The sequence below is a fragment of the Felis catus genome, chromosome B2, assembly GCF_018350175.1.
Source record: "Felis catus isolate Fca126 chromosome B2, F.catus_Fca126_mat1.0, whole genome shotgun sequence".
NCBI classification, from domain to species: domain Eukaryota; kingdom Metazoa; phylum Chordata; class Mammalia; order Carnivora; family Felidae; genus Felis; species Felis catus.
This window is the reverse complement of record NC_058372.1, coordinates 76,238,859-76,257,085: the sequence shown is the minus strand read 5'-3', so window position 1 is coordinate 76,257,085 and position 18,227 is coordinate 76,238,859. Positions and strand designations below refer to the sequence as shown.

Below are 18,227 nucleotides of genomic sequence, written 5' to 3'. Positions count from 1 at the left end.
AAGCAGAAAGAGCAGCAAAAGAAAGGTTATTAGTTACCTAGGGAGACTATTAAAAATAATTGTTAAGTGCAACTCTGTTACATGCAACTCTGCCCAGGTAGGAAGGAGTTTGGGTCAAGTACTGTTCTATAAGGAAGGTTGCTGCTTATCCTTTGTTGTCATCCAGAATTCTAATTACAGCCCTCAGTTGAATCCACCCTGTATATGTACTTCTGTAGAAATCACTGGAGGGGTATCTTTACTTGAAAATTTATGAATATAACAAAAGGGTTTGAAAATGATTGAACCCTTGCTGCTGAGCAAGCTCTGCAGCTTGAAAACCAGTCAAATACTCACTTATGAGAAAATAGACTTCACAAACCAATACCCATGTGCAGTGGTGTATCTGGTATTGTTTCACACTCCCCATCCCTAGGCCATCAGCACAACTCTTTGTCAGGTGTGGTTAAGGGAATGGTACATGCCTGGGTTTTGTTCAAACCACCCTCTCCTTTCATCATCTTGTTCTGCATCATTTTTGGTCTTCAGTGTCCCATGATGCTCTGCATCCCATTGGAACAGTCCATCCTTGTAATGAGAGGAATATCCGAATTGTGGCAATTCTCACTGTCACTGCTGCAGTTGCTCAGATTGCATACTTTTAAAGTGTCATCACTAGCTGTATTTCTACAATGGATACAACTGCTGTTTCTAATTTTCTCACACAGGGCAGATAGCTACAGGGCTGGGATATAAAAGAGGACCTCTTTCCTTCAGCACACTGCTCTTGACCCTCCCCAGATCCTTGACTGTCTCTGGGCTTTGTCCCTGTGCTCTGCACATGCTCAGGAATAATAGAAGTTTTGTAGACAGCTACAGCTTTTAAAAAACTATATATATATATAAAACAATATTCTTGCTGAAATTTCTATAATCTGGAAATTTCTCTCCCACTTTGTTGAAGTCATTGATGGAAGTATCTCTCTTGGGCTATACTTTTAAACATCTTTCTAACTATGGAACTGCTGGGGTTGCTACCAAACTGTTGAAGGTCTATTCTGTGTGGCCATACAACGAGATAAAAGTTTTCTAATTAGTATAGTATATGTAGTAGCATTAGTATATAATGCAATTAAAAAAATTTGTTGTGAACTATGTCATACATAAAAGAGTTTTCATAAGATATATGTACAATTTGAAGACTAATAACATGAATACCCATTTGTCTACCACTTAGCTGAAGAAATACAATATTGTCAGTCCATTTAAAACCTTCTGGGTGCCTCTCTGATCCCATCTTCTTCCCTTTCATCAAAGGTAATTCTAGCCTAAATTTTAAGTGAGTCATTCCCTTGCTTTCCTTTATAGTTTTAACACATATGGATATACCTAAATAATGTATTATTTTTGAATTTTAAATAAATGGAATTCTACTATATACTGTGAACATTCTTCTGTGAGTCTTTTTTTTCACTCATCATTACATTGGTATAATTCGTATTAAAGCATTTAGCTACAGTTTGTTCATTTTTATTACTGTATGGTACTCTATTTTATGAATATACTATAATTTATTTACTCTCCTATTGATAGACATTTGTGGGTTCCTTTTTTATTTTGGGGTTCTCACAGCCAGTGATGCTCTGAATATGTTCTTGTGTGTCTCATGGTAAAACCTATGAGGATAATGCTGGCTCATAAGGCATATATGTAAGTTGAGCTTTTCTATGTAATCCCAATTTTTTTCAAAGTGTTTATAACAATTTACTCTCTACCAGCCATCTGTTAGAGTCTTCATTGTTAATATTTTTGCCAGTGCATAGTAGGGTCAGAGCTCTTAATTTTTGCTAGTCTAGTGAGTGTGAAATAATATTTCACTGTGTTTTTAATTTGTATTTCTTAATTACTCAATGGGGTGAAAGCCATTTCAGACATTTGCTGGCCATCTCAATTTTCTCTTTTTGAAGTGCCTTTTCGAGTCCTTTGCTCAGTTTTCTCTTGGTTGGACTGTCCTTTGATTAATGATTTGTAGAAGTTCTTTATGTATTCTAGATACAAGTTCTTTGTTGTTAATAGAAGTTGAAAATACCTTTTCATCTCTGTGACTTACTCTTTAATTTCACTTAGAATATCTTATGATGAACAACTTCTTTGATCTTAATGTTATAGTTACCAATTTTCTCCTTATAAAGTTGATGCTTTTTATATCTTAAGAAGGGCTATCATACCATGAAGTCATGAAAATGTCTTCCAAAATGTTTTTAATGTAAAATTATCTTCTAGATTATTATATATTATCTTCTAGAACCTTTATAGTTTGCTTTTCATAGATAGGTTTTTAGTTCTTTTGGAAGTAGCTTTTGGTATGGTGTGAGTTACAGGGTCCTATTTTCAAATTTTCTGTATGGGTAGCTGTTTTCCAAGCATCATGTATTAAAAAGTAATATCTTTCAGCAACTGATCTGCTGTGCTATATTTTTCCCCCACAAATCAAGTGTCTGTATATTCATGGCTTTCTTCCCAGGCTCTCATTTGTGTTCCATCGGCCTACTTGTTTTTCCCTGGGATAATTCTGTGCTACTATGTAAATTTTAGAATCAGCTTATTGAGTTACACGCGCACACACACACACACACACACACACATACCCTTTATTGTAATTTTGATTGAGAATGCATTGAATCCATGTCAATATGGAGAGAACAGTTTTTAAAAAAATTTTTTTTTCAACGTTTATTTACTTTTGGGACAGAGAGAGACAGAGCATGAACGGGGGAGGGGCAGAGAGAGAGGGAGACACAGAATCGGAAACAGGCTCCAGGCTCCGAGCCATCAGCCCAGAGCCTGACGTGGGGCTCGAACTCACGGACCACGAGATCGTGACCTGGCTGAAGTCGGACGCTTAACCGACTGCGCCACCCAGGCGCCCCAGAGAACAGTTTTTTAAAATTGAGTTTCCAGGGGACGAACAAATGAGTATGTTACCCTCCCATGAGGCTACTATGCTGCAAGAAGTCAAGTACATGAGGAAACGACAGGTAGGTTCTCCCCTTAGCAGTTCTGACTTCAAATCTTTTCAGCCCAGGGGCCAGGCATATGAGTGAGCAAATCCTCAGATGATTACAGTTTTCAACTGTAGGGTCACTTCCAGACTTCAGGTCTTCCCAGCTAAGAATCTAGACATCATGAAGCAGAGACAAGCCTTTTTTTTCTTTATTATTTCTTGACCCATGGAAAATGGGCAAAAAAAATTGATTGTTGTTTTAGACCCCCAATTTTGGTGATTTGTTATGTAACAATAATAAACAATAACAGGGTAGTCTTCTTTAATTTCTCCCAATAAAGTTGCATAGTTTTTCAGTGAAATCTTGTACATGTTTGTTAGATTGATTCGTAAGTAATGTATGTTTTCTATATGTCTCTGAGTTTGGCTTACAGATATTTTGCTTATGCTTTTTGAATTCATGTTTATGATAAGACTTTAATTTTACTTTCTTGTCCTGTCTTTAGTTTCGGTACCAATTCAGTACTAGCTTTAAAAATAGAGAAATATTTCTTCTTTTTATTCCCTGAAAACATTTGTAAAAAGGGAAGTGTCTTGTTCCTTCAGCATTTGGGAGAAATCATGTTTAAAACCATCCAATCCTGGTGTTTTCTTTTATGTGTAGAGATTTATACCTATGGACTTAAGTTTTTGCATTGATAGAGGACAAGTCAGGATTTTTATTTGTTCTTGAATTAGTGTGTTAATTTATACATTTTTAAAGAATGTTTTCATTACACGTATATTTTAAGTAGTCTGTTTGCTACAAATTCTTTGAAATGTGTTTTTAATTTTTACTTTATGGCCTCATACTTGTTTAATTCTTATAAATTGGCCAAAAGTTATTCAAAATACTTTTTTACATTAGCTTTTTTAATCTATGCTGCAAACAAGGAGTTGTAATCTTTTTGTCTCTTAATACTGTTTCTTCTCTATTTTGTTCTTGGTAAATTTTGCAAAAAGTGTATCAATTTTACTAGACTTAACCAAAAAAGCCAGCTTTTCTGGTTGTTTCTTCTGTTTATTTTCTCTAATGTGTCATTGTTTCATTATGTTTCATCAAGTTCTGCTCTTATATTTATTCCCTTTCTTCTATTTTCTTTGGATTTATTTTTTTCTTTTTTGAGCTTTTTTTAAAATTTTATTTTTAATGTTTATTTATTTTTGAGAGAGACAGAGTACGAGTGGGGGAGGGGCAGAGAGAGGGGGAATCATAGAATCCGAAGTAGGCTGCAGGCTCAGCTCCACGCTGTCAGCACAGAGCCTGTCTTGGGGCTCGAACCCATGGACCACGAGACCATGGCCTGAGCTGAAGTCAGTCGCTTAACCGACTGAGCCACCCAGGTGCCCCTCTTTTTTGAACTTTTTTAAGTTGAGTGCCTAGGTTAGTTTTTTTCAACCTTCTTTCTTTTTTAATACAAACATGTAAGACTTTAACTTTCTTTCCAGGTATTATTTGTAGATGCCTCCAACAAGTTCGATAAGTATTTTTCATGACCATTCACTTTTAAGGATTTTTAAATTTCTGTGATTCATGTATTACTTAAAAGTGTATTTTTCAATTTCCTAATACAGTGTGTTTTTAGTTACTATTATCTTCTTAATTACTAATTTGATGTGTTGTGATAAAATATGGTCCTCATAGCATAGAGTCTTTGAAATTTGTTGATAATTGTTGGGATCACTCCTTGTTTACTTATTGTAAATTTTTTCTGTGTACTTCAGATGAATGTGTTATTTTCTGGTTGCTGGGTGCGGTATTCTATATATGTCTGTTGGCTCAAGGATAGTATTTGTGTGATTCAGACATTACTTCACCTTATCGTATGTTACAGTATGTTTCTAATGCCCTTTGAGTGTGAGTTCCTTTTGAGTTTGACCTTTAGATGGCCCATTTTTCAAGTGCATTCCTCCAGAGCAGACTTTCCTTTGCCTCTGCTGAGCACATGAGGGAGCTATCACCTGAGACTGTTTCAAACTGTATTCTCGGTTTAGGGTATTTTTGTTTGTGTGTTTTTGACCATGTAGGTGTATGAAATCGGGCACCTACATCGTCCTCAGTGAGTGTGGCTCGAGATTAGGAATTCCCAGTGGAAAGGCAGAGGGAGGCATTGTCTCCCTCCATGGGGTGGGTTTTTTCCTACTTCACCCACTGGTAAAACTGCTCCCCAGAGATGCTGGCTTTTAGGTTGGTGTCTGTGACTTGAAATTGCCCCTCCTGAGAGCACTAAGAATTGGCATGTATTGCCCAGGCAAACTCTGGCTCCAACGTTTACTTACCCTGAGGATTTGTGCTTTCTCATCGTTTCTGACATCTGAGGAATTCTTACTCTCTGGCCAACTTCTCCATGCATTTAAATTATGATTATATATTTTAACTAGCATTTTTATTTGTGCAATCCTTGGAGAGGTTTCCACATTGCTAGAAAGATAAGTCTGTAATGTAATTTGGAAACTAAAAAAAAAAAAAAAAAGAAAAGAACAATCCTGCATCAAACTATGATTTCAGGTGAAAATGGCTCTGGATTTAATTTTCTACTTGGACTATTCCAAGGTACAGGAGGAAATAGTGTAGTTAAAAGGATAAATGGAAAAAGAACTAGAGAACATGACAGAGTTCACATTATAAGCTCTTTCCTATCTGCCAAACCAGTACAAAAGTTTCAACTTCCTCTCTCTGAGTTTCCATATCTATAAAGAAATTAATACTGCTACCAGATTTGTGAAGCTTTCATAAGGAAAAATATCTAAATCTGCTATATGTGGGACTTTGCATAGAGTAAGCAATTCAGGAAATGTGGGGTAGGATTGACTCTGAGACTCCTAGTGGGATTTTGATAGACGCTTCCCAGAGTTTGCCTGGAGACATAGTCAATGCCTCTATGCATGTGATAGTTTAAATGAACTCAGACTAAACTGAATACAATGGAAAAAGGCAATTCTAGAGGGGAAATCACTTTGTGGATAAAAGGGCAATTTTGATGGGTGCTATTTAAACACAGGTCTCAAAGAATTCCCATAAATTTCCAAGGAACATGACTTCACAGTGACTCAAAACCCTTCAAGCCTGATAGAGTTTAGACATCATCCTGATGCTATGAGTCTCAACAGGGCTGCTCATTTGCAAGAGTGGTAAATGTGGGACATTTCACTTCCTTGGATCTTAGCATCAAGGATAAAATGTCCCCACTTACTGCCTGAATTCTCATTTGATTCTTTTCATGTGCATTTTTTTTTAACAGAGTGGGTTTTCATCTCTGGAAGGCAGGAGAACAGCTTTGGGTTGTTTGGGTACAGAGACTGGGAATTCCAAGATGCCTTAGTATCTGGCGAAATGTAGAGGCTTCTACTTGGCTCATGCAGGGTGAGTGCAGATTATCTTTGACATTTACTGGATGGGGACGTTTTTGCTACAGGAATGAAGTGTTTTCCAGTTTATTTTAAACTGAGACCTCTCAATTCACTGTGATAGTTGGTTTGGCAGACTTAGTTGCCTTTAAAAACTCCTCCATCTTGAATGAAACTTAAAATGACTCTGAGCCCGGTGGAAGAAGGAAAAGTTGATGAAGTAACCCCTGGGCACTGCTGCCCTATGAGTCATAGCTGGGGAAAAGCATCAAGGGCTTCTGTCACTGCGTGTCTCAAAGACCTTGAATGATGTGGGGAATGGACTCCAACCGGTCATCTGGTCACACCCATGGCTTACTCCCTGGCTCGTGGACTGCTTCTTATGTTACTTAACTAAGACTACAGAAAAACTGCCTCAGCATATACCACATTCAGAGCCTTTATGATCTGGATGTTCGAAAGGGCAATGAAACAAAAGAATAAAGATAAAATTAGATATTTTTACTAATGGTTAGAAATTTTTAAAGCAATGAAAGAAAGTAGTGTAGCTCAAACGAATTGCTGAGGGAGGGCAAACTTCATGAAAGAAACATATTATGGTTTTGCCTGTATTTCTTTTTGCTTCTGGACATGTAAGGATGAGTTAATAAGCTTATAATGTGCACTATACAATATTAGTTTCTTATCAGAGGCTTGTTGTCCAAAATGCTTACATTATTGGATTGAGTTATAAGTATGCTTATTTTCTGATGACAAATTTGGGCCCAGGGAATATTTCCAATTGCATCTGTTGTTTCATTATGAATATAATAACACTAATTATTTCTGTGACTTATTTCACTAGAATCCTGGCAATAAAACGGCCCTAATTTTTAGATTATTATATTACCCTTCCCCATCAAGAACACTTTCATAGCACTGATTAAGAGCAGCATCAAAAGAACAGGCCTCATATCAAACATTTTGGTCCTCTGAAATGAGATAATTGTTTTTAGAACATAATAAACAATAAAGTTTAGCTCCCCATGGAATTGAATTTGATTCTGATCTTCAAATCAAGAATTAAATATTTTGTTAATGGATTGAAATTAGATGTAATCTATGTAAAAACTAGAGAAAGATATATTTTCTTTTTAAAACACAGTTCATACCACCAGGCACGGGTTTCTATCCTGAGGCCACAAACCCCGTGAAATGTGTGTGTGTGTGTGTGTGTGTGTGTGTGTGTGTGTGTGTGTGTGAAAGAGAGAGAAAGAGAGAGAGGGAGAGAAAGAAAGAGAGAGAGAGAGAGAGATGTTGTTTGTCATTGTCATTTTTTTCTGGGGCAAGGTATATAGTTTTCCTCAATTCTCAAAAAGGTCTATGATTAAGGATCTCTGCCCAAAGATAAGCATACAATTTCAGGTGAGTGATTTGGTTATTAGAGCCTTTTTCTACAGATGGAAGCTGATTGTGTTGTATTTCTGAAAAAATTTTTTCTTTATAATAACATTTATCATCAAAAATCTTAATGTTTGAGAAATTAAAATGGAGCATTCTGTTAGTATTAAAGAAAGAAGTGTTCAAAGATAGCTTTTGGGAGCTCCCCAGGATTTTACAATATTCTGCAGCTATGGTCTATTTTCCTGAATCATTAATAACCAAGATATATGGCCCTATTTAACTTGACATCTTAAGGCTTATAATTTAGTTGTTTGATTTTACTTTGTCATTTGCCATGTGTTCATATTCATAGCTCTTCAACAGTGTCTATCTAAAATTATGAAATTCAATTGTGAGGTGATTGGAACTTTAGGATAGCATTCAAATAAATTCCTTCGCTCCATCCCTTCTTTCCTTCCTTCCTTCTTTTTGTTTTATTCTTTGTACTTTTTTCAGTACTCTAAAAACTGAATGTGTTTCGCAAAGCCGTGCAATATTACCAATAATAGTAACAAAACAATAAAGCTTGATTACCTAAGAGATTGCTCTTTTTTATGGCTTATGATTTATTTGAGAAATAGGGGAAAAAAGGCTCCTACCTCATTAAGTAGGGGGAAAAAAAGCTATCCTCATTAAACTAACATCTGATCTACTGTAGTTTTAACTTTCATTTCAAAGCACTAATAACTTGTCATTTGTAGAAATGCTTTGAATAGCATACCGTCCCTGATTGACTGCAGGGCTATAATTCAATCACCAGCCTCTACTGACACTATGATCCCCAGGGGTGCAGCTTGAGGCTTTAGGAATGGCAGCTAAGTCCCAAACCTGAATTACAGCTCCGTTATTCAATCCGGAGCCATGCTTTGTTATTTATAGTACATAGAAAGAGAGTGTGGACTTTTCGAAGGAGGAAGACAATAAATCAAACTAACAAGATGACTGGCTCTAATATTAAAATGTAAAATTCTATGATGTAGAGGTAGAAAGATTAATGAGCATATGACGTAGGGTTATTAAAGGTGTGATGGGCAGGAGAGGGTTTGGATTATGGGGAAATTAAATGAAGTATTTCACTGGAAGGCAATCAAGCACACTGGAAGTTTTTAAATGACCAGCTAATAGACCTGGTCTTATTACCATAGTGATAGAACCCAGTCCTTTCTGTAATACCCTTTCTCCTAAAATCCCCAAGTCTTACTGTCATGACAAACAATCACAAAGGCATGCAAACACTCTCGCATGTTACTGTTAGGACACTGCCACTGATGTTTTCTTGCTGCAGTTGCTCTCCTGGGGATGGGTAGTTGTAACATTTGGGAAGGCCTGAAACAAAGCAATAATGAAGTGATGGTTTTCAGGAATGATCACCAAGTAATACATTCACCGTCATTCAAAGATATTAATGTAAGTTTAAGGAATGAGAAGAACACCAGGTTTTCCGATGGTTTCACTTGAGGTAGTATACCAATTAATAGAGTTACAAGTTAATATCGGAGGATCCCAGATTATTGGCTCCTGTTTCTGTGTAACAGAATCAGTTGCTAAAACCAATTTCTCAGCACGCACCCTTTAACCTTTGCTGTGGTTGTTTTTGCAATCCATTTACCTGATCCCTCTTTCCCCTCTCCTTCATCATCCCTTCAATACTTTAAGCCTCATTTCCTGTCTAGCAGTTAATAAAAGAAAAATGTCACCCCCATAACCCTTACCCAGGCCACCCTCCCTTTCCTTCAGATTTATAGGTCTTTGTTTTAGAGTTAGTTTTTTTCACCTTTGTTTAAAGTTTGTCAGCCTGTCCAAACTTTCAGAAATCTGCAAGTTGACACTCAGTATAATGATTGAGGTATCTTTTGTTTAAATTCAGATTCCTGAGGCATTACCAGTGGAAGCACTGTGAAATATGGAGGAAAATCTGGTGTTAAAAAATAACCCAACCACCCCCAAAACAACCACAGACCTCAACTAGATATGGCTGATCAGCTTTTTTCAGCGCATATGAACCTCACTGGAGGTCCAGGAGGACCACATTCTGTTCCCCTTCTGCTGCAGGGTGCCACCCTGGACGCCTGCTCTTCCTGCAGTCGCTTGCATGGGGTCTAAGAGGAACCTGCTGTTCTGCTTCAGTACTTCAGTAAAATTTCAGGGACCATTTAATACAGTTGTTTGTGGAGAGACAAACATTTTAAAATCTGTGTACTTGAAGGTTGTTCTCACTGCAGAGCAATTAATCCTTAAAAAGAATTTTTAAAAATTCCTCCTGTAGGGCTCGGTTTGCTAGTGTTAATCAGTTAAGGGAGATAACAAGATGAATACATTTTCAAAACACTTTTATTGTTACTTAGAGTATTAAAAAAATTTTTTTAGGGGTGCCTGGGTGGCTCAGTCGGTTAAGCAGCCGACTTCAGCTCAGGTCACGATCTCTCGGTCTGTGAGTTCCAGCCCCGCGTCGGGCTCTGGGCTGATGGCTCAGAGCCTGGAGCCTGTTTCCGATTCTGTGTCTCCCTCTCTCTCTGCCCCTCCCCCGTTCATGCTCTGTCTCTCTCTGTCTCAAAAATAAATAAAACGTTAAAAAAAATTTTAAAAATAAAAAAAAATTTTTTTAATGTTTATTTATTTTTGAGAGAGAGAAAGACTGAGCATGAGCAAGGGAAGGGCAGAGAGAGAGGGAGACACAGAATCCAAAGCAGGCTCCAGACGCTGAGTTGTCAGCACAGAGCCTGACATGGGGCTCGAAACCACAAACTATGAGATCATGACCTGAGCTGAAGTTGCACACTTAACCGACTGAGCCACCCAGGCACCTTGAAAAAGTAGAGTATTTTATATTTTTTACTTCCCTGGAAGGGAGAGATGATCTCAGGATGGTAGAATTGCAAGGGTGATTAGGTATGTGTATCAGTTTGCTGGGGCTACCATAACCAAGTACCACAGGTTACTAGATGCTTAAACAACAGAAATTTCTTTCCTCATAGTTCTGGAGGCTAGAAGTCTAAGATCAAGGTGTTGGCAGAGTTGGTTTTTCCTAAGGCCTCTCTCCTTGGTTGGTAGATGGCGCCTTCTTGTGTCTCATACAGTCTTTTCTCTGCCTATCTGGGAGCTGATCTCTTCTTATAAGGACACCAGTCAGCTTGGATCAGGTCCCCACCTTAATGATGTCATTTTAAGCTAATCACTGCTGTAAAGGACCTATTTCCCAATACAGTCACAGTTAGGGCTTCAACATATGAATTTTGGGGGGACACAACTCAGCCCGTAGCAGTATAATGTTCTCTTCATCTTAGAAAAGAAACTGACACCCAAAGAGATAAAGTAAATTGTCCAAGGTCACACAGCTAATTATTGGCATACCTAATATCAGGATTGGAGCTGAGACTTTGTAATTATTAGTACCTACCTGGCCAATATTTAAACAAAAACAAATAGAAGTTAGTAGAGAAGATTGTGAAATCTCAGCATTTGGCAAATAGTGGGCATTCAATAAATATCTGTTGAATGATTGACAGCCTCTCTTTAATTAGAAATAAAGACTTGTCACAGATTTGGTGACTTTTAAAATATGCGGAGATGATAAATGGATAGAAAAGTGGATAGACATTGGATTGAGAGACAGAAAGGAAGGATTGGCCAAGAACCATGTATTTAGGAATCATACTTTAAGGAGAGTCCCAGCTCAGCTACTATCTGAAGGGTTCTTTTATCTCACTGTAAACCCTTCCAAACATACACACTGGTACAGGATGAGAGAACTGGGAGGTACAAAACAGGGAGCTGCAGGGAAGGCAGGATACTGAGTTAATGGTCCCATTAGTGAGTGATTAGGTAAAAATGCTCCCGAAGATGAGCTCTTCCTTCAATCACTAGGCTCTCCTGGGAGGAGATGCAGGTATTTCAGGTCTCCCTCTGAGAGCTCAATGAAGACAGATGCTAAGATCTCCAGCACCTGAAACAGGCACTAGAACTTGGCAGTCACTCGTAAATGAAAGGAATCCATGAACAAAAGAATATAGTCATCAAGCACTGAATCATGACATCCATCTAACACTAAAGACTAAAACAATTCCTCATAGAACCCCTTGGCTTATATTCAGAGCTTTGCCCACACAGAAACTACCTAGAAGACAAGATATGTATGCTGCTCACTGCTGAACTGGGAAAAGGACCTCATGAATTATTTTATGAACCAGTTTGTGCCTCACCATTGTCTCCCACCCTTAAAATGCCTTTTCTATGAGTTACTCATTAGTTATCTCATACAGTAATTTACATATTTATAGGGTAGCCTGGGTATGTGTGGATCAATTCATTTTATTTTTTTTAAATACAGTCTCTTCTAAGTAGGGACAGCATGATTCCCTGCATGAATTGTAACCCATCATACAAAGGCACATCACAAACCTATTTGGAAAATTCTGTAAGCTCCTCTAGAGGGCATGGGCTGAGCATGTCTTCCTCTCTTGGCTCAGCCAGTGTTTCTGACCTTTGGTCAATTGCTTTCTATCTCTCTGAATCTCTTATTTGGATTTTACTCACTAGAAACAATAACCTATCTCTTTGCTGGTGTTCAGAAAGGATTAAAAATTGGAGATTCCTGGGCAGGAGTCTGAAATACAAAGATACGAATTATGGAAATCAAAGTGGTAATTTTCATCATTATTATGACATTCTCTAAAATGTCATCTTGGGACACCTGGGTGGCTCAGTTGGTTAAGCATCGACTTCAGCTCAGGTCATGATCTCACGGTTCATGGGTTTGAGCCCCATGTGAGGCTCTGTGCTGACAGCTCAGAGCCTGGAGCCTGCTTCAGATTCTGTGTCTCCCTCTCTCTCTCTCTCTCTCTCTGCCTCTGCTTGTGCTCTCTTGCTCTCTGAAAAGTAAATAAACATAAAAATTTTTTTAAAAATGAAGGCATCTTAACTTCTTTTTGGCATCTTCTGAGCCACCTCCCTCCCATTTTCAGGACAATCTTTCCCTTCCTTTCCTTGCCATTGAATAATTCTTGCAGCTAGTGCCTTTCAGATTTTATAGATAAAATGGCAATTCAAGCTATTAAGAAGGGGTGTAATTGGACAACTGAAGAACAAGAAGTTTCTACTGAGAAATACATCAACACGTTATTAACAAGCCCAAACTGAGCTCTTCGTCGTACTCCAACTGTGTGCAGTCACTCCCTTCCTCTCCTAGAGGCACCTTTTGCAGAAAGTATAAGCCCAGGAGACTCTAGGAGGAGCAGTAAAGTTTGCATAGGCTTCCAAATGGTGCTCCGATAGGGGGATTTCAGGTAACCATCATGCAGCACAAAAAGCCATTTTGGAAAACAACCTGAGAGGAGAGTAAAATCCTACGATTTATATTTTTAATGGCTGAAAATGGTGTTCTGACTCAAGTCACTCAAATCCTTATGGGCTATTTTTAAGCTAAGCTAGCACTGTGCAACTCTTCGAACGTGACACAGCAGCTCCCCTTCCTTCTCCCTTGAGTCTAGGTGAGCCAGAAGTTGGCAGTGAGAGGAAATGCTGAATATTGTACACAGGGAGTTGGGTAGGAATGTTGAGAACTAAGGAGTAGCCTCGCTTACCCTCCCTATTCTCTTAAAATTGTCTGGAGCACGTTTGCTCATACTCCCTAAATTTAAAAATCCCAGGACCCAAGTGAAACAAATCACTCTCCCTCCTAATGGATTTGCTGACTCTCAGAGAGGTAGAGACAGGCAGTCTGGAGGGCAGGTGTTGTAAATAATTTGTATTTTTCCCACCTGCAATTGTTTCTCTCTGCGTACTCCTTAGTATCCTTCAGTGTGACACTGAATAATCCACCATCTTGAACTGTATTCTTACTGTTTTTTTGCCATGGTTCTTGCCTCTCCCAGATTCCAAGCTCTTTAATATTGGGACCAAGACGTACAATTCTCGTCTAAAATGTTAAACCTAGCACTCAGCAAATATGACTTAATTGTTTGATGCAAAAGAGGAGCAAATGATTTGATAAGTGAAGACAGAGAAAAAACTTAGGAAGATTTCTAACATTTGAAAACATCAGTGTCTTTTTATGTTTTCACATTATGTGAATGTGGAACTGTTTGCAAAATCTTGGGGCATTCACAGGTAGTGCCCAAATAGTGTTTCTGCAGGAGATGTCCGACCAATGATTGTCCTCCCATGTAGACAGTGACATGAACATGCTTATATGACTGTGTCTCCTGGAATTTCCAAGTCTTCAGATGAGTGGGATTTACCCATGATAAATTAAGAGCAACTGGTGTCCAATATTAATCGACTGACAGACGGGTATAACAGGCATGTTTCACATGCCTCATGCTGTCTTCATGATGATTCAGTATGCACGGTACTGGCATCTTTAGGTCAGGGAGAAGAAAGAAGCTGAGCTTTAGAGAGCTTATATAACTTGTGGAAGTCACATGTTTCATAACAATGACCTTTACCTGTTTAACTCAAAGGCCTTAACCAACCACAAGCACTGCTCCTTGAGCCAGGTTTATTGTTTTTGTCATTGTTGCTTCTTTGCTAAGGCAAGATGTAGAAATGCATTTAAAACAATAAGAAAAAGAAGCCACACCTGTGGCATCCCTGGAAGAATATTTGGAAGGATTTAATAGGAAGTAAACATTTAAAAAATATCTTTTATTGATAAAGATGTATTAATTTTTGTGGTAGAAGAATAATTTGAGGGATAGATTGAGAAATTAATTGTATTGAATAATAAAGCCTTCTATTTCATTAAAAATGTATTTCTTAAAAATGAATAAGATCCAGAAAAGGAATTTCTGAAGGCATAGTTTTATTTTGCTTCTTCAGACATGAATTATGTTAAGAGATTGCATGCTATACATGTTTTAATATTCAGTAATGTGCACACATGCTAAAGTCAGAACTATAGCAAGGGCATTTATTCTCAACAATATAAACAATAAAACCCTACTTACACTGGAAAAGCCATCTTTGTAGGGAAGTTTACTTTGTGATAATTTTCCTTGTTTTTAGTCACTTAGTATGCTTTTACTAAGCACTAGATATGCTTTTTGTTTTCCCAAAGTTCTATTTTTCAGTTAGTATAAGTCTGGAAAGTTATTAGAACTTATTTCTGTATATTCTTTTTACCTGTGGCTTAGGGAAAGACATATTTCCCTATTGTTACTGTCTTGGTGGACCAAATTAATACATATCCTGTGTTTTAGTGGGGATATGTGTAAATTTGATGGTGACTGTATGTATAAAATCATATCGCAGTAGAAATTGTTTAGATTTTTGGAATTGGTTTACTCTACTTTTAACAGTTATTAGTAGGGGTCAACAGAATGGAGTGGTGGAAAAATCATAAGCTTAAGAAGTCAAACGACCTGGGATTTAATCCTTCCCTGTGTCCTTAGGTAAACTATAAAACTCTGAACTGTAATTTTTTTCATTGGATGATAAATAATTCCTTGAATTTAAATGAGATAATATATGCAAAGTATAGCTCTTTAGTGAGCACTTAGTACTTTTAGTTTCTCTTTCCATCAAGCTTATTTCCTACTCAGAGATAGAATTCTCATGAACTACAAGGGCATTTGGAAACAAGGTTCAAGACTGATTGCTATTATTTAATAAATTCATTAGTTATTCCTACTAATATAAACTCACAGATATCCCTGTGAAATCCTGCCAGGGGTCCTATGGAGGATGGCATTAGTGTAGCATTGACAGCTCAGGGAACTGGAAATAAGCCAACGGTCATAAATTGCAAAGCCTTGTACAATCCGAACGTGATGGAAACTATATGTCATTTTGGGGGCGATTTGAAAAGCACATGGTTTGGAGTTATTTTGATGGATTAAGTATTTTCCCTGAATCATCTAGTTTAGAAGATTAAAACTTGATTATAAAATACCAAAATGTTTTTAGATGTAGAAATAGTTGAGCATAAATCAAATACTCCAGGTTCATGAGAAAATAATCAAGTGAACAAGTGATGTGGTGTTCTCTTAGGTCTGATATTGGAGCTAAGAAACATTACAATAGTTTATTGTTCATAGAATAATATATTCTTGCAGAATTGTTTTGGAACACAGGCACTACCCAGAGTTGATTGGTGCTTGGCAACACACCAAAGTAATACCCATGACGAAGGAAAGTTATGAAAATGTAAACTTTTTCCCCTAGTACCTTATGTCTTTTAATTCAAATCCAGATAGAGGTGGTTTCATTACTCTTCTATGGTTGAAAGGTATTCCAGGATAGAAGCTTTCTGTCAGAAAAGGTTACATGATTGTCTAGAGCAATGGAGCTTAACTTTTTGGGTCACAGATCCCTTTAAAGAAACTTTATGGAAACACTTAAAGTCTATATGATAATATTAAGCTTCCCAGAGTGACTAGAAGGTGCCATTCTAGGTTCTTAGCAGTTATAGCCAGTCTCAGTGGGCCTTGCAGTGTGGTAGAAGTCCTAACCGTTGCCCCTATGTAATTCTTTATCCCATTCTCACCCTTGTTCCTTAATTTACTCTTTTTTCCCCATAATTCTTGCTCAGATGCAATCTCAGCAGGGATACTTTTCCTTTTTGTTAAAAATTAAAAAAAAATTCTATGAGAATGAACTATCTTAATATCCTCCCTACTCTACCCCTATACCTCTTTTTTTCTTTCTTTCCCTCCTTCTCAATTCAACCACCTGTGCTCCAAACACCAAGTCCCTTCTGTTTCTTCCAAGACTTTGTTGAAAGATCTTCCCTTTTCCATTATCTTTAACCCCTCCTTTTATAATGGCTATGTCTACTCCTTAAATAAGCACTGTCAACTCTACCTGAAGTTATATTAAGCAAACTGGAAACAAGGGAGCCCTATATGTATAATAAAAGGTGTCAGAGGGTAAGGGTGAGACCTCTCCCTGAGCAGCTAAAATGACAATAGCAGAGAGGAAAGATGGTACTGTAGGTGGGTGGCCATGAGAGAAATTTCCTGGCCACCTCTACGAACCAGAGCTTGGTTAGAGGATGTGCACTAGCCCTAGAAATAGAGTGAGCTACTGATCAATGGAAGGTATTCCCACAGTGAGACTCAGAATGAGGCTCTGGAAATGAGCTTCAGAAGAACATGAATAATAACAAGATCCTGCATGCCAGCCCAGGAATAAGATTAAGTATATCTGGTTGTGGATAAGGGGACTTCATGATGTAGACCAAAGTCACCAGAAATTCTTGGTGTTTCTAGGCAGTCAGTCCATGGACTATTTAAGATACACTATGACATTTTTGGTCCACCAGACTTTTTAATCTGTCTTTGTGGCAAGAATGTTAATTCAGTATATCAGATGGTCCCAGGAGTACTGGGGAAAAGGTTAGACAAGGAGGAGGAAGGCTTGAAAGACAGAAAAGAAAAGCATCTGGCTTAGGTCTACAAATAAGATCTTTTGCAGCTAATTCCCAGAGGAAGTGAATGTAGCAAAAGCATGGATTGAGGGATGTTTGACAAGTATCCTGCTAAAATAAAGACCCATCCACTGAATCTAAAGCCCTGATTAACTTCTCTAAGAATTCTACAAAAAATGTCATATACTCCGAAAGCCTTAAAGAAAGCCTCTTTATGCTTGTTTGGTTATGTTTTCATTAATTACCACAATGTGCCACTTAGGTGGGTAAGAATGAAAGTTTTACCATTCTTCATTTGTGTGTGAGATTACTGTTGGTTAGAGTAGCAAACTGGTTTAATCAAGGCAGAAAAGAGCAGAATCGAATCCCACTTATCTACCTAGAGTTCTACTCATTAGTAGAGCCCAACCTCCATGCATCAGCCAAATCATGTCATGCCACGATTTGACAAGATTTCTGGAGAACACAGACAGTCTAGGGGACCTACTAGTCTCCCCTCCCATGGAGGCTGGGGAGAAACCAACAGCACCACATAGCCCTGCTGGCTATGGAAGACCAACCTCTTTCCCTTTGCCTTGTAAGGAGTACTTGGTGTTCTCTCTCTTTATAAGCTTCAATTAGGTTTTGGTTATGGAGGGCTTATTAGTACAGTTTTATTGATGCTTTAACACATTTTTCTTAGCTGGAAGCTAGTTTAGGAGCCAGTTTGAGAAGCTTGTAAATGAGAACTGCAGGGAGTGGTCTTTCCCTAACGAATTCCAACCAATTGGCTTCCTAATATTACAAGAGTTTTTGTCATTTTCTGGTAGACTTTTCTTCCCTGATTAATCTGATCCTTGTTATCTTGCAGATGAATATGTTGGAAATGAGTGCATGTGGGAAATAATTGTTTGCACAGCCTTTTAAAAGTCTTCAATCCCTGAGTCATATTCTAAGTGCGTGAGGGCTGCCTGCATCCACTGTCAGAGGGCCAGCACCTCGAGGACTGGGAGTGTGCCTGATGTGCAAGAGGCCCATCCCCAGGATAACAGAGTCTGTAGGAGTGGAGTACTTTACCCTCCCTCCCAAGCT

The 18,227-nt window shown here is 38.0% G+C and overlaps 1 long non-coding RNA gene across 1 annotated transcript in view; it reads left to right on the top strand.

Moving 5' to 3' along the window:
* Window positions 1-18,227, top strand: part of LOC111560496 — a 141,547-nt gene that overhangs the window by 44,002 nt on the left and 79,318 nt on the right. Inside the window, exon 4 of the long non-coding RNA XR_006597979.1 lies at window positions 6,265-6,386. This is a non-coding gene — a long non-coding RNA (uncharacterized LOC111560496). The remainder of the gene's footprint in view (window positions 1-6,264; window positions 6,387-18,227) is intronic.